At 34.1% G+C, this 13,974-nt stretch overlaps 1 long non-coding RNA gene across 10 annotated transcripts in view; it reads right to left on the bottom strand.

Annotated features, from left to right (window-relative positions):
- Window positions 1–13,974, bottom strand: part of LOC112541239 (uncharacterized) — a 260,594-nt gene that overhangs the window by 100,113 nt on the left and 146,507 nt on the right. For 9 of the 10 annotated variants that reach the window (XR_015796776.1, XR_015796778.1, XR_015796777.1 and 6 more), the window contains one exon: window positions 5,257–5,318. The exons of the other annotated variant lie outside the window; for it this stretch is intronic. This is a non-coding gene — a long non-coding RNA (uncharacterized LOC112541239). The remainder of the gene's footprint in view (window positions 1–5,256; window positions 5,319–13,974) is intronic. 10 annotated transcript variants of the gene reach the window in all.

Raw genomic sequence — 13,974 nt, 5'->3', positions numbered from 1 at the left:
CTTCTGGAATTAACTTGATTACTTATTAAAGAATCCCTTAGTCTAAACAAGTTTTGCTGTTTCCACAAATTCGTCTGCTCATTCTATATTTTTGACACCTATATATAATTACCAATTAAATTGTTCACTCTGTTTTCCCTGTCAAACATATCTACTTTGGAATTTAATTTTCAGATCCATACTCCTTATGTTACTCCTGTATTAAAATCCAAATGATAGAATGTTTGGGTGCTTTTGGACTTGGACAAGGTAGTGATACCCATCCATTGCTCAACAGTGACTACACCTACAAATTCCCTAAGTCCTTATAACATCAGGAGGAGGAGAAAACCACATCCCAACATCCCTCACATCTATTTGGGGGGGGGGAGCAAAAGCAATATTATTTAGAAAATGAAACATTAATGTTAACGAGAATTCCTAGAGGGAAGGCACAGACTACAGAAACAGGAAATTATCATCATGTTTGATATGGGCAACTGTATCTGCTCAATCTTAAAATTACTTATAAACTATAACATAGCTAAGATATGACTAATCTACATCTGGGAGATTATGCAGATGTAGACCATGTAGATTTGAAAGGGAAACAGAAAATATGGGAAATGGCATTTTGCTCATACGGGTATGTAAAAACACCATTAAAAAGCGAATAAATGAAATTTGCTGGTTCCAGACTAAATGTCTTTAATTTTTAGTTTTTGAAATTAAAAATAACCAAAATTCTGACATTAAAAAAAAAAAAGCCATGTCAAGCTCAAGAATACTTTATTGTCTTTTTTTTTTCCCCCCTGTGATATGCTTGGTTTTTCATATACAAATTGATTTTAATGTGGAGGTTTGTTCCACTATACACACCAACCCTGTTTCCATTCCTAGTCTACCTAGGAAGACTTTACTGTAGACTCAAACCCATGAATAAATTAATGTATTCCAAAGAAAGATATAAACTACATTAGAAAAGGGGAAAAATAATTAAAATAAAACTCAGATCTCTTCATAAATGCATCAGAAAATAATAAAACATTATCTGAAATAGTGCTGGAAAGCCTGCAAATCCTAAAATTCTTCAGATTGTTACCTCCAATGAAAGAAGAAGAGACTAACAGAAATTGGCCTGTTAACATACAGCCTATGCCCTTAGATCATCCTTAGGGTGATTAGTTTAAGAGAACATTAAGACAAAATAGAAAAAGTAGATGTATTTATATTTTCCACCAGGGAGTGGAGAGAAGGGTTAGACCAATACTTCTTTTATTTCAGCAAGGCATTAAAATAAGAGATCAGCAGAATCAGTAAAGATAGTCATTGTCCTGTTTTTATATCATTTGTAAAAGCAAAGCTTTGTTTTATGCCAAACTGCAAATAGCATGAACATTCCAGACAAGCCCAAACTAACAATCAGAAAATACTTATGAAAAAGACACATGGTCATTTAACTGTTTCTTAAAACTTGCTTCCCATATTCAACTTTCCTCACAGGAACAGCCAACTTCATTTTTGGCTCTATTCTCAACTACTGCTTTGCTTATAGTCCCCTCAGCTGTCAGATACCAGAACAATAAAAGTCCGAAACAATAAAAAAGCATTCAGAAGCAGCTCATGCAGATACCTCCCTAATACACTGAGCTATAAGAGGAAGAAGGAGGTCCAGCACAATCAGACTTGCAAGATTCTGTTATTATAGCCAATGTCAATGAAAATAGTTTTAGCCTTCATGTAGAGTGGATTTCTTGGTCTGGTCTACCCAGTGGATCTGACAGTGGTGCCCAAACATCATCCCGAAATGCTCTCCAGAAAAGCTGTGTTTCTACTCACTTCTAGAAGTCCATTAGGATGGGTCCTAACCTGGACTGAACAGGAAGGCTTATCATTCCCCTGTGTCTGGGGGAATATTTAAATGTTCAAATAATGTGATTTAGGATATGATCTTGTAAGTTCTTCAGGGCCAATTTTATTAAAAAAAGAAAAAGATAAATAATATTAAGATTGTAATTGGCATTGAGGCATCCATGTAATTGGCACACCGAATTTCTGGGTCATTAATATTTTATCCCAACCATTAGGGAAATGTTTATGAATAAATAGTTCTCAGAGGGTTGCAAACCAGGTCTGGCAATACTTTTGTCAATAATCCCAGATTTGTATTCTGTTGTCTTAATGTATTTCTTCAACTAAAATAAGCAGATTCATGAAAATATTTTTTAAAAAACCACCAAAAAAGTACTATATGGAAAAAAATTTGAAAATTTATTCTAAAGAAAAGTAAAAATGTACATATAACTACAGTATCACACAGAAGTGAGATCCTTTGTATGTGCCTTATCCCAGAAAATGTCCCTAAAACTTTATTTCCAAACTTATTACAAATACTGTATACTAAAACAAGTGGTAAGTCTTTCTCAAATATCTGTGGTATATAGTTATAGACCAAAAACATTAGCTTCATTCATGACATTATAAATGAAATAGTCATGTAATATCAAATATTTGAATATCAATGAAACTTCATAGTATTCTATTTACTACACAAAGCTTGTTTTGCTACCTTAAAAAGATGATGAATTCTTTGAAGATTCAAGTGTGCTCCAAGGAAAGCTAGAAGGTTGTACAGTTAACTCCTGGGTGTAATTCTAAACCATACAACCTACTACCTCAACCCGGATGCACACAGCTTGTAATGTCTTCTGATCTTCTCTTTTAGAAAAGTAAGGAATTTATCAAATTTAACTTGAACATGGAAAGGTCACTGAACATTTGGCATCTGTCCTGTTCATGTTGTTCTGTTGACTATGTTTACTTTTACACAATAAGATGCCTTCTTCAAATTATGAGGTTGCACTAATTCAAATGAATCATATTCAAAATATACATTTTACATAAATGTGCTTTGTAGGAACAATAAACTTTTTAGGGCCACTTTACCCACTAGCAAAAGAGGTGTTTTCCACATGTCTTCCCATAATGAACTTCTTTAAAGTTAAAATGTATGTATCAATGGTCTGGCATGCAGAAAATTTCAGGTTTCATCTCTTGTATCAGTATTTTCTTTTAAATATAATGATCAGGCAGCAGTTGATCTAAAATATCTCTGCTTCAGTCTGTTCAGTTTGTTTCACTCATAATAGATCTGGTTAACCTGTAAGAAAGGTGTGCGATGATATGTGTGTATGTGTGTGAGAAAGGGAGAGAGAGAGGGAGAGAGAAAGAGTGGGGGGGTAACCCCATTCAGTAATGTCAAGCAGGTCCCATGATTTGTTTCAGAAGACAAGCTTGCCCTTGGGCTAAAAAAGATTATCTACAGTATCTTCAGCACATGGCTAAGTGTGCAAGGAGTCTGTCCAGATTTTGTCTCCACAAACCAGCTTTTTAATGTTTATTTATTTGAAATATTTCTTTACCGCTGCTCAGGCTATGCTGCTCAGGCTATGCAGGAACTCTACCATATTAAACTTAGGTACATTTGATGATTCTAAATTGTACAATATATGCATAAACCACTGTTATTAACATCTATGGGTATTTTTATATTCCCACCTTTTGGCACGTAAGTGGATATGCTACATCCTTCCATCTTTTTCTCTCTCTCTCTCTCTTCCTCAACCACCGTCACTTTACAAGAGTATAAATCCCACTGGGATGTAATCACTTGCAGTTATTGTATCTGATAATCCACAGACTTGCAGACCTGTGCAATTTCTTATTGCCAGCTGTGGAATGGCCAATTTTGTATTCCCAGGCTACTGCAATTCCATATGTACTAATAAGAAAGCCAACTTCAGTTTTTCCTTGTTAGATTTTGGTTATTGCTTTAAATCATTGTGAAAATAATTTAAAAGCATTGTCCTGGAATGAATGAATGAATGAATGAATGAATGAATGAATGAATGAATGAATGAATTTTATTCTGCTTGAAATAGTTGCCTATAAATCAATAGTGATCCTTGATATACCTTGGTATATACAATCTTGTTAAATCACCAGACTGACACTGACCCATAGAAACGAGCTTGTGCACTATATTTCACCACAAGATCGGATCTACGGGTTTATGCCAATTGGCACCAATGGAAACAAGTTTGAAAAAATCATTGCTAACCATTTATGATGAGGAACAATGAATCTTAAATTCATATTTGATAAATTGTACAAAACATAAGATGGTTATCATTACGCATATTGAATATTGAAAAACTACCAAACTAGAAAATATATTTATCCAGCATATTATGACAAAATCATTTGATTTTGACAAACACTTTATCCAAACACTGGATAAATTTTGGCTGTTTAAATACTGGCAGTTCAAATTTCATAATTAAAACTTTAAAAAAAAATATTCTGCAAATTTACCAGGTTACTGAAGAATAAAAAATCAAACTCTCAATCTGAAAATGCTTGGTATTCAAATAAATATCCAGTAGCTCTGATTAGCCTCTTAAACTCAGAGACTAAAACACAGTTACTCAGATTTGTTAAATCAGTATTCAAACAGTAGCAACAAATGCAAATAACATTTGGTTGTGGATTCTTCAAAAAAATTATATTAAATAGGATCATTAGACGGAGTGAAGTGATCAACCTATGTATCCCCATCTGTTGTCTTCCATTAGAAGAAAGAGATGCATATGCCTTATGACCCATCATGGGCCCACAAAGTAGAATGAGCCCCAGTGTCAGTAGCTAGGTAAGCTATGTTTCACTTAATAGATTGTATTATAGGTTGAAACCCTACAGGCCATTCCCTGAAGGTTTTTTTTTTTTTTGGTATCTCAATACCTAACCAATAAAAAAGTATCTTCATTATTTCTCACTTACACCATGATGTTTTAGCAGAAACTTTGCTATAAAAACATTTATTCTTTGATTCCAATATACTATATTGTCTTCCTAGAATATTTTTCCATGCAAACCTATAGTAAAAAACTTATGATGTCATCATATTTGATTCTTGGAATGGAATGTACTCCCAGGTAAATGTAAATAGACAAAGATTTCTTCAGAGAAAGTCATTGTATTACACATCTGTTGTAAACGAATAACATTATTTCACATACTTTACATAAGGAATTCAATTTGGTTCTCTTCACTGACAAATCTTTATTTCAGATAATGAATCCAAAATATTTAAATAAGATTTTTAGGGCAAAGTAAGCTTATACGCTGTACTTATATGATTAGTTAAAGGTTTGCATTGAAAGGCTACTAAAATAGTATGTATGAAGCTATACAAAGATACATTTAATATTTGATTACCTTATTCAGTTCTTATATGATCAAATTCTTCATCTGGTTTTTTCCATTTATTTTTCATATCACTATAATAGAATTAAGAAATATAGCATGAAACAGTTCTGTATAAAGAGATAATTAAAAAATTATGTCACAAGATCATGTCATCCTGATGCCCCTCCTGAGCTCTTTGGCAGGACATACTTAACTAACTTTTTCAACAATTAAATGTAAAAGGAATAGTGTACTTTTACTTAAAAGTAATAATGGAAAAATATTTTTATATGGTACAAAAATGAAAGATATGCTATTTAGCAATGAGATGAATGCTGCAATCCTATGCAACTTCCAGGAAATCATGCATAACATTGTAGCCTAAAACTATGGTAACTTTTACTATACTAATTTATATGTTTACAAAAGCAAGCACTCCTTGTTTATGAAACATTTTTTTCCACTAAAGCAATAGAACTAACGGCATCTTAAAGGTAATTCTCGTTTATCAACTGCAAATGATCACTACGCGACATGGTTGCTAAGCGAACCACGTGACAGAGAGAGAGAGCAAGACCTGTGAAGATTGTTGGTTGCTGGTGTCTCATTCAGATAAATGAGCAACAATGCCACCATTACTCCCATTCCAGCATGCACTGTTGTCAGCCACAGAAATTTGGCGTAAGAGCGCACATTGGTGGGAAAATGATTTTTTTTTTACTACCGTTTACTACTGTTTATTACTATCATATTTATGAACAGTCACTTAACGAGGCAGCTGCTAAACAAGGACTTTTTTGTTTTTTTGGTTTTTTGGTGCCTTCAAATCAGTTTTTTGACTCCTGGTGACTGCCTTGACTAGTTTCTCCAGTTATCTTGGCAATATTTTGGAAGTGGTTTGTCATTGCCTGCTTCTTACTGCTGACAGAGAGTGACTGGCCCAAGGTCACCCAGCTGGTTTTCTATGTAAGGCAGCACTAGAACTCAAAGTTTCCTGGTTTCTAGCCTGATGCCTTAACCATTACCTGTATTTTAATCTCAATATGCAGAGAAAGATTGAAGCACCAAGATAATTAAAAACTTTGTTAACATTCTAGTTAAGGATTTATATTTGTGAAATGTGCATGATTTTTTCACTTGGCAGTGACTGTGAATGCTTTCTAACAAACCAAAAACAATATAATAAATTCCATATTTGATAGCACACAATGAACCATTGGAAATATGCCGTCTTTACAGAACTTGCATGTATGTCTGTAGACAATGTAACTATTACTTCTTTATTAATAATGTTTAACTTAAAATATATTTTTTTCATACTGAACATAGTTAAGTTGCTTTTTGAAAGAGAAATAAAGAAAACTCAAGGCACAGAAAGGTGTGCACAATACTACACACTGACCTGAATTGTTTTTGCCCTCTATCTTCAAGTGAAAATTAATTTGGATTAGAAATTAGAAATATTCAAGTTGCACAGTAACAAACATTGCAAACAGCTGATTTGCTGAATTGGCATTACCTTTCATTACCATAAGCACATCTACATGGCCCCCTTAAAAAACAAATGGTGCCTCACATTTTCACTTAACTATTCCTGGAAAAGTACCAGAGACCCTGAAATAGACACTGTTACCAACTGGAAATCTGCTCACTATATCAACTTCTAAGCATGTGGTTTATGACACTAAATAATTTGTGATGCTATATAGAAATGATGAGGAATTTTTTTAGTGCCAGAAGAATTAACATTTTGTTTTTAAGTACTCACTAGAAAACTGACTTATTCTATCAGTTTGATAGAGCTTGAACTACTCTGTTTAAGGAAAAACAAGCTTGCATTTCTTAAGAGCAACCCCTGTGTAACTAATGTCATACTGATAATCAAAATTTATACTGAATAAGAATCAGACAAGAGGTATTTACGTTACTTTATCACTTAATTAAGATTAAATGTGGTCCAAAGTTAATCATAACATTCTTAGGCCTTCATTTGTTTTTAGGAGTATTGTGACATGAATGGAAAAGCCCTTAAAAGCAATCCAATTAGTCAGACAATTACAAGGATTTCAGATTAAAAATGAAAATAAAAGCACTGAAATAAATATGCTATGCATCTGTTTGGGAAAAAAAATGTCACCCATCACAACACATTGTGACTCAAATCACATGGCACAAATCAATCATTTGATCTTATTAGGCTATGTCCTAAGTAGCCTAAACATGCCTTATGGTCATTATTTTGTGAACAAGTCAGTTAACTTCATTTCCAAACTCAGGATTGATAGCTTCCTGGGTACTGATAGGTCTAGGCTTAAGAACCAGAAAGTCTGCTGTATTTTTGCTATTTCTCTCAGAATTCCAATCACACAGAAAAACACCCAAGCAATTCTTGTGATAACTCTCTGTGAAGCACTAGAAGCAAGACAAACCAGCCCCTGTGCAAAAACAACAATGAAATCATTGTGCTGATTTCATAAATGAGGATTGCAAAAACTTGCCAAAGGAAAGGGGCAAAAAGGCAGGATGCCAGTTGAATACACAGTGCTTACAATGAGCTCATGCTCAGGGGAGTGCAGTTGCCGGGTTTGCCCTGTTCAAATGCCTGTTCAGCAAAACATGAGAAATTTGTATTTATCAGCACTCTAGAACTGGGTGTTATAAACTTCCCTTCTTGCAAAACACAAACACATGTATGCAAACACAGACACCTTCTCTGAACAAAATCTTCATCCTCTCTGGAAGCGGCATCCCTTGGTGGGGAATGAGAGAGAGAGAAAGAGAGAAAGAGAGAAAGAGAGAAAGAGAGAAAGAGAGAGGGAGGAAGGAAGGAAGGAAGGAAGGAAGGAAGGAAGGAAGGAAGGAAGGAAGGAAGGAAGGAAGGAAGGAAGGAAGGAAGGAAGGAAGGAAGGAAGGGTGGGGGTTCAAGCCTAAATTACTTGCAGAGTTTATTTAAAATCAGATTCAAAGGCCCACCATTTTCTGAGACATGCAAGAAAAAAGCAATAAAGGAAAAACTCAGGAGTTCTACTTTTTGAGTCCCTGTTGGTATGATTGCAAAATATCATCCATAAAGGTCACATCTTTTTATCCAAATATTGAGGGCATTCCCAGAAACCATTCTGCAAAGGCAGCTATTGTCTAGCTTATACCCAAAGTTCAGCCCTCTCTTCACTGAATTAGCTAAAAAATGCATCACAATTGGGACTTAGGAGTCATAGTAATGTCTACCTGGCCAGCTGCCCACCTTTTCTGCCCATCAACCAGAGGCAGAATTATCCTGCATAAATGTAAGGATGCCTGGGGAGTGGAGAATCATCCAAAGTGAATCTGATTCTTGTTCATTTGCTTCTTGGCAGATATAGGGTGGGACTGGCTGGGACATGTGGAAGAGAGGAAAAGAAACAGGACAGTTCCTAAATATAGCAGTTAAAATCTTTTTACACTTGCGTACTTTAGAACTTGCCTCAACTGAGCTAAATGCTTAGACATCAAGCTACCTTTCTCTCTGAACAATACAATACAATTCTATATAGATAAAAGCCAAAATCCAAGATAGAACAACATTAATCACATACCTATCCCTGGAAAAGACAGGCCTTAATAACAGTTCTGAAACCTGCAGGGTTGGGAAAATACAGATCTTAAGAGGAATACTGTTGCATAGAATGAGGCAGTGACAAAAAGCCCTGTGTCTGAGGTCCCTACAGGTGATATTCCCTGAGTGAAGAAGCCTGGAGGAAGCAGCCTCTACCTGCTATTATTGAATGTGTAGAACCAGTTAGAAGAAGGCAATCCCCCAAATACCCAGCCCTGAAAAGCTTTAGAGGTGAAAAACAGTATCTTGAATTGCATTCAGAAACAGACAGTGGAGCTGTCAAAGCAGAGGTGTTACATAAGCAAATTGAGTTTTGCCCATAACTACTTGAGCAGATGCATCCGGGACCAGATATAGCTTCTGAGTGGTCTTCAAGGGCAATCCCATGTAGAGTGTGTTTCAATAGTTTGAATGAGAGGTGACCAAGACACAAGTGATGTTGAAATGGCTTCCTATTCTAAGATTCTTTTTAAATGAGAATTGAAATAAATAATTGTATGATTTGCACTCAATTTTATTTTTGAGTTGCATATAAATAACATATTAATCTAGGTCTTGTTAGGAACTTCTCTTTATGTTACTAAAACCAACTATGGATCACTGCAAATTAGATAGTCAAAGAAAGAAACAAAATATACAGTGGGAGAACATAGGGAAAGAGAAGAGAGAAGTGTGAAATCCTGAGACTCATACCTGTAACATCAAATCAAGGTTTGCAATTAATGTGAACCAAACCATTAAGTACAACGAAGAATTATTTAATATTAACAAGAGCTCATGTAGTTATACATACATACCTATCATAGTATTTCCTGTGGGGTTGGTGGTGAAGAAAAAGGTGTACAGACTTAAAGGAATTAAGAACATGGTATAAGGGAAATAAAAGAACATATAGCTGCAACTATACCTCACCATATTGCAAACCATCCTTGCTTCCACATTCATTTACTTCTTCATACATTGCCTTTTCTGTGAAATTCTTACTTTTCTATTTTTCAGGAATCTTATCTCCCTCTGACCACACCTTTCTTGGACTTCCCCTTCTTCTTGACCCATTCACTTTTCCTTCCTATATTTGTTTTGCAAGTCAGTCTCTCTGACTAAACTACCTCAATGTACTTCTTTCATACTAATCACTCACTTTTCCATTCCACTGACTTTCATTCATTGCACATTCATTCTTGATCTTATTTTTGGTTTTATAACACACTTCTTAAATATCACATTCCCACTGCTTTCAACTTGCTTTTATATTACACTTAACTCTCACTGCCATAAAGAAAAGTGTATAGATGCATGCTCTTACAAACAGCCATTTTGGTATTTTTGACAAACATACATTCGCTGGAGTATATCACATAAAATCCACTTTTTGTACAGCACATTTATATCTTACAATTTCTCTATCCATTTCCCCATCTTTAGTAGACATTCAACCAAGATACATAGATTTATCTATCTGCTTTATTTTTCACCAGTCACATATAATACTGTATGGAATCTTCAGTTATACTTTTTTTGTCAATCACAACTTTGATAATCTTTAATACATTAATTACAGATTTATGCTTCTAACTGCAACATGCCATCTTTCTAATATTAGTTGCAAATCATTTGGATTTCACCCAATGATATGGAATTATCTGCATACAAAAGTGTGCTCACACTGATATCCCCAACCAAAATCCCTCTAACATCACCACAGGTATAACGTGTCAATGCTGAACCATTCACTAAGCATTCTATTTATTCTTACCCATTGGCTTTCATCATATCCTGCTCTTTTCCCATTACTCATCCAATGTTCAACTCCATTTTCACATAGAACTTTATGTTATACTTCCTCTAAACCAACAAACATACAATTGTAAAGCATATGGTAAGTAAGAGCAGATTAATTCAGTTGAGTATGCTCAGTCAGATATAGCTTATTTACAGCATTAAGACTGATTCTTTTCTTAGTCTTTAGCTGGAGTTTGTGTTTGGTTTTGTACTTATTCTGTCAGTTATTATATTATATTCCTGTTAGCTTTGTCAGAGGTCTATTCATAACTTAAGCTAATAATCCTAAATTTCTTTTCAGTTGACCATCCTGTTTTATCTGTTGGCAGGCACCTTAAATTTTTAGTTTCATTTTTAAGCTTACCTTTACATTACTTACTTGTTAGTCTTCCTATTTTTATTTTTTAAAGTTAAAATTCCTGGTATGCACCCTTGTTACTTAATTTAAACCTACTGGTCTAGTTTATAAATCTACAGTTACGTTGGCTACATGATTTGCTTTCTGCCGGTTAATGACTGTAATAAAGATACAATAAACTCTCTCATACATATTATACATTTCTCAGTGATGTGCTGAAGAGCAAAAATCTAGTATGCACAGCCTTTCTCCAGCATAAATCTGCCCTACATTTTCTAAATTTTACTCATTGTCACCTCCTGTACATTTAAAGTCAGAATTCTACTGTACGCTTTGCTAGGTATACTTAACAAAGTAACAGTCATCTGGTTTTTGCATTAACTCTTATTTCCTTTCTTTTTGTGTAGAGGAAAAATAACCACATTCTTCTAATCATCAGGAATTGCTGCAGCCTTCACACATAAATTAAAGAAATCGCATAGCCACAATATAAGCAAACCACACCCATAGTTTGACATTTCTCCAGTTATATCATCTACCCTTGTGGTCTTACCATTTCGCAACATTCTCACATCTTTTCTAATTTCCTTTTCATTATTTTTTCAAAACCTACCTTTTATACCATTTGTTTCAATTCCACTCTTTAATATGTCGCCCATAAAGAACTACAAATAATCTTTCTAGTATTTACTCACTTCAGTTGTATCCCAAATTATTTAATCATTTTTAATTGCATTCACTCTGCTAGAGGTTCCTTTTAGTCCTCTTCATCCATTTTCAAAATATTTCTTTTTCATTTCCATCAAAATTTCTCTGCATTTTCTCTGTCTCTTTTAATCTTAACGGTTATTGTATTAATTATTGTATTTACCCATTTAAATTATGGCAGTTGTTAGGAACAAAGTTTTATTAGGACTAATTTAGCATTTCCAACTTTGCTAGTGATAAGACGTATTTGGGCCCTGTTATGGATAAATTTAGTTTTGATATGGAATCTCATGAACACTTAATTCTCTGGCATAGCACTACCACTAATTGGTGGCAAAACCTTTTACTGGAATGACACAAAAATGGGCACATAATTACCCTAGATCAATTACTATTTAATGGGTATGTTAAATCTTTTCAACAACTGGAAAGAGAATTTTCTGTACAATCAACACAAAAATGGAGGTATATCCAGTTAAAACATGTTTTGACAGCCCAATATGGACCTGATGCTTTAACAGCTTCCAAAATATCTGATATGTTATTAATACTGAAGAATTCAATCTCAGAATCCAAAGCTACTTTTTGTTTTGTCAAAAGCTAAAGGAACCTGTTTAAAATATCTTAACAAATATATAAGAAGCTTAGAATCAAGAATTGGAAACTCCAATTCTTTTCAACCAATGGGCTCAAATTTTGAGGTACACTATGTTTGTGTCTTGTGACTTAAAGCTGAAATTTATCTATCAAAAGATTGTTTTTTGTATCTACTGGACACCATCTAGAATGTTTTGTGAAGGATTGATTAATGATTATTTATGTTGGTTTTGCAAGGAATTTGAGGGCACTTTAACTCATATGTTATGGTTATGCTTGTCTTTACACTCCTTTTGTAATAAGGTTACAATATGTTGACAGAATTATTGATAAAACTCTGTTTTTTAAAGACATGTACATTGTATTGAATGATATACCAACAACTTGGAATTTAACTTATTTGGAACAAACATGGGTGTTTCATGCTCTAATAATAACAAAAAGAATAAATCTTAGGTGATGGAAAAATACTATAATTCCAGATATAAAGGACTGGATTTCAGAGATACGTGACTTAGCAGTTTTTGAGAAAATTATATTCAGTTTATTAGAAAATGTCAAATCTTTCCCTGTTTTTGAGGGGGGGGGATATTGGATAGGCTTGGTCAACACTGAAAGCTCAGTTTATTTTAAAGACTTACAACATTCAACAAGGTGAACTTGGAATATAGCTGTAATTAGGAAAGGGGGCTTATTCGCTTTTTTATGTATTTTTATTAATCCATATTCAAACAAACATAAAATAATGTAAAATAAAATAAAAATTAACAATTTCCCATGCACAAAAATCAAAGGAAACATTACACAACAAGAAAACTATCTGGTTTTTTAAAAAAACTGCTTCTTTTACTACATTCTTTGCAAGTATATTTTTCTCTGAATACACAATGATATATTTTCTCTCTTCCTAAGCTTTTGCAGGATTCTAAACAGTATTTCTCATCTATAACTTCTTTTACTTCACTATTCCACCATATTCCCTATTATTTAACACCACATATTTATCTGGCACTATGTAACATAATTCTTTTTACTCTTTTTCAAGCACTCAGTACTGTAGCCTTCCTTAAATCCACTTTTCATTTATTCTAATGGAAATTTAACCTGTCTTTGGATACTTTTTACTCAGGACTTCTACTTTTCCTTCCTGATAGTTACTTATTAGAGTTAGTTCTCATAGTAATAAAAGGAATAGGAGTTATAGAAACAATGAACAGATGTAGACTGTCCGACTTCTGTAAGAGAGGCAAGCAGAAAAAGCATACAGAAAAAGTATTACATTTGCCTATCCCATTATATTTGGCAGAGAAGGTACTGTATGCTTTGGGTCCTGTCTGCTAGAGACTTACACTTGATGGGTCCCAGAAAGTGGGTCTTCTCTGCTGTGGCACCGACCTTATGAAACATTCTTTCCTAGCCCCAAAGTGAGGTTAGCCTCATCTTATGTTCCATAAGTCCCTCAACACCTGGCTATGTCATCAGGCTTGGGGATCCCAGGGGGCCAGTGGCATTCTAAGATGGCTCCATCATTGTAGTTAATATTTACGCTTTCCTATGCCGGTGGTTTGTATTTTAATAATGGCTGTTTTATATTTTTAATTATTTTGTATATATTTATTCTTTTATTTAATTGTTGTAAGCCATCCAGAGTCACTTTTTGTGAGATGGGCGGCCATATAAATTTGATAAATAAATAAATAAATAAAAT

The sequence above is a fragment of the Python bivittatus genome, unplaced genomic scaffold, assembly GCF_059951505.1.
Source record: "Python bivittatus isolate LINGU-HERP-01145 unplaced genomic scaffold, Pbiv_v1 ctg000350_np1212, whole genome shotgun sequence".
NCBI classification, from domain to species: Eukaryota; Metazoa; Chordata; class Lepidosauria; order Squamata; family Pythonidae; genus Python; species Python bivittatus.
The sequence above is the reverse complement of the archived record's forward strand: the minus strand, read 5'-3'. Positions and strand labels throughout refer to the sequence as shown.